The following is a 3525-nucleotide window of genomic DNA, read 5'->3' on the forward strand; positions in this document are numbered from 1 at the left end:
TGTTGAAAGATAAAGTTAATAGTGAAAAGAGACAATATTACATGCACCTGACAAGTTACTTTGAAATAAACTCCTCTTTCCATCCATCAAACACATGCCCGATACGCAATTCTTTGCTTAGCTACAAAATTAGATTAACAAATTATTATTTATCTAACTCTCAATAACAACTGACATACTTTTTAAAGGCATTCATTCAATCTCAAATAAAAAAGTTAAAACTAAGACTAAGCATATTTTTTAGGCACAAGTCTCACATGGTCATAATTCATCAACTCATTCCACTTCTTAGAGCCACCAATTTTCTAACCTCAACATCCAACATATTGATCCGATAATTCAAATCCCCGAACCAGAAAATCTGGCTGTTAGTGACTGGAAGAGAGACATACTAATTGAAACTGACCCCTGCAACAGTGAGAATGTGTCATCACATCACATCCACTCAATCCAAATGTGTAGGTACAATACAATCACTGATTGTTAGTGATCATAAAAATAAAACTTTGCTAATACAAGGGTGTCAAATTCTACACTACTACATTTATTTCTCTAGTGTTTATGAATCTTAAGTAAGTAAATCTTGAAATGCAATTCCTCAATGCTTTGTGATATGTCTGCCATAGTGATGTCACAATCAGTGTGGAACATGCATGTCTTACCTTGTTTCCCATGTAGCCCATAAGACCAACCCCATAAAACCACCCACAGATTTATGTGAAACTAAATTCATGGTGAGCAATGAAACACTATGTTCCGACTGTCGCTCTTAAAATGAATCACACAAAAAAAAACATAAAAAATGAACAATAGCCCTGCACATAAAAAATAACTGCTGAAAAGTTGTAGCAATAAGATTTTGACAACTTTTCAATATTAAATGTCTTTCTTTCCATATAGCAAAAAATCCTTCTATTAGACCAAAAATAAATACAATAAGAAATACCAAGTCCAATCATACCAAATATACAATTATACTAACCTATTCACAAATGCATCGTAGCAGATACTAGATAATAAAAGAAGAAGCATCGTACCAAGAGAACATCTACTCAATGAAAAAAATATTTCCTTACAAGATTAATTTTCACTAGCCCATTTCAAGAAAAGCTACATGAAACTTCCATTTGTTCATCACTACATTGTAAATCTGTGCAAGTGATAAAGTTGTCTTGGTTGACTAGATAGTTAGATCTACCAAGACAATTAGAATAAAACTAATGGAAGATAAATAATCATGATGAAAGTTCTAGCAAAATTCAAAGATATTGCAAATCTTACCGACTAATTCCAGAGCACAGACAATGATTATCTTTGAAGTGAACTTAGGAAAAAACTCATTTGCCAAAACTGCGAGATAGAGCAAAGATGTTACAACCAGATTATTATCTTATGGCATTTTGAACTGTTATATTCTCCAGTAGAAAGAGTTGCAACCAGATTATTAGCTATAAGTTTGGCAGAGTGTAATGCTTGATTCAACTAGTTCACACGGATTTTGGGCCATAGTTTTTTTTTTGCAGAACCTGCCTTTTTCACTATAACAACCCCTGTTATAGAGGATGCTTCTGTAATTTGTTGGATGCTGATGGCAAAACGAAATCCATTTAGGGTTATGTAATGAATAATAAATAGGTAAACTCCCACCCCATCCAAATGCTTTCGGAAAATGCTTTCCGTAAAAAGAGGGATTGATTCGTTTCTGGAAAAAATTTCCAAAAACAAAAATTCTAAAATTATTTATTGTGCTTTGGAAAATAAATTTCGGAGGTGGTCGGGGTAACATAATAAAGATTGTTTCACTTTGAGGCATTACTGTGATTGGCAGGGGTAACATAATAAAGCGNCCTTGTTGCTGCTATCACAGAATCCCTTCTATTAACAATCTCNTCTCTTCGTTTCCAAACTCAATCAAACATTAAATGGTTAAACATTAAAAGTAGACATATCTACCAGCAAAAAATCAAACAACCGAAATCCATGTGGTAAAAGAGTAATACCTTTCACTTCATCCATCTCTTTATATCCAAGGCCATGTAGAAGAGAGCGTAGAAGACGGTGGTGTTCGAAGAAGCCCCAATTGAGAACCAGCACCAGGGGAAGGAACGCCTCCTAGACCACCTGCTTCCTCTCCGCATCCCCTGCAGCCTCGCCACTGTCGTTCCCACCATCTCTACACGGTGAAGGCTAGGGTTTCAGGATAAGGCCAACGCGAAATAGACATGCATAGTGGAGACTAGGGTTTTAAGGATTTAAGTGAAAGAGATTGATTTTCTAAGGAGAAGAAACACAAGGTGGAGTGAAGGTTTAAGAGAGAAGAGGTGAAGTGAGGTGAATTTGGGATGTGAGAGACGGAAGCTCGAGAGAAGGTTCGAGTGAGGTGAATTAGGATCGACATTTTCAGTAAAAGGGATTAACCAAAATTCAATTTCTTTTAAAAATAATTTTTTAGATCCGTATGTAATATCAGCAGATAATAATTGTTTTACATTATATACGGATACTATATATTATATACGAACACTTTTCTTAGGTAACCTTCCCGCCATCACGCACGTACATTACAGATAGATATTATATAAGGATTATTACATACGGATTATCCGTATATAAAATCCGTATGTAATTCTCTCTTCAATATCCGTATATAAAATCCGTATATAATAATTGCATTACATACGGATCAGGATCCGTATGTAAAAATCCGTATATAATTCCAATATTTCTTGTAGTGGATTGACACCGGATGTGAGTCTCTTAGCCTTTATTATCTTCGTCCTTTAACACATGTTGGCACAATTGTGGAATCTCTTTTTCTTTTTCATGCTCAGTTAGGTCATCACAATCTTTCTAAATTGCGGCAACTTATTCTTAGCTTATCCAAGTTATCCAGTTTGGTATGTGACTCGTGTCAATTAGGCAAGCATACTTATAGTTACTTTCCTCGTAGCGTCATAAAACGTGCTTTGTCCCCCTTTTTCCTTAGTTCACTATGATATTTGGGAATTTAGTCGTGTTATGTCTAATTTAGGTTTTCAATATTTTGTTACTTTTATTAACGATTATTCCAGGTGTATTTGGTTGTTTTTAATGAAAAATCATATTTAATTATTGTATATATTTTAATATTTTTTAATGAAATGAAAACTCAGTTTGATATTTCTATTCAAACTTTACAAAGTGATAATGACCATGAATATCTTTCACATTCTTTTAAAAAGTTTATGGCTTATCATGGCATTCTCCATCAAACTTCATGTCTTTATACACTTCAACAAAATGGGTTGGCTAAGCACAAAAATAGACATCTTATTGAAACAACTTGCGCTCTTTTAATTTATGGGGGGTTCCTTAATATTTTTGAGGTGATGTTATTCTTACCGGAGGTTATCTCATTAATAGCATGCCCTAATTTGATTTTATTTCCTTAGGAACCTTTTCATCCCTTGCCTTCAAAAGTTTTCGATTCTACATGTTTTGTCCATAATTTTAGTCTTAATCTTGATAAGTTATCTCTTCGATCAC

The 3525-nt window shown here is 34.1% G+C and overlaps 1 long non-coding RNA gene across 1 annotated transcript; it reads right to left on the minus strand.

Annotated features, from left to right (window-relative positions):
- Nucleotides 1-6: 6 nt before the first annotated feature.
- Nucleotides 7-2427, minus strand: LOC106780267. The gene is made up of 4 exons (XR_001377247.2): nucleotides 2001-2427; nucleotides 1282-1350; nucleotides 258-408; nucleotides 7-121 (listed from the first exon to the last, which is right to left on the minus strand). It is a non-coding gene; the product is annotated as an uncharacterized LOC106780267 (long non-coding RNA).
- Between the last annotated feature and the right edge of the window lie 1098 nt (nucleotides 2428-3525).

Source organism: Vigna radiata, unplaced genomic scaffold (assembly GCF_000741045.1).
Source record: "Vigna radiata var. radiata cultivar VC1973A unplaced genomic scaffold, Vradiata_ver6 scaffold_171, whole genome shotgun sequence".
In the NCBI taxonomy this organism is placed as follows: domain Eukaryota; kingdom Viridiplantae; phylum Streptophyta; class Magnoliopsida; order Fabales; family Fabaceae; genus Vigna; species Vigna radiata.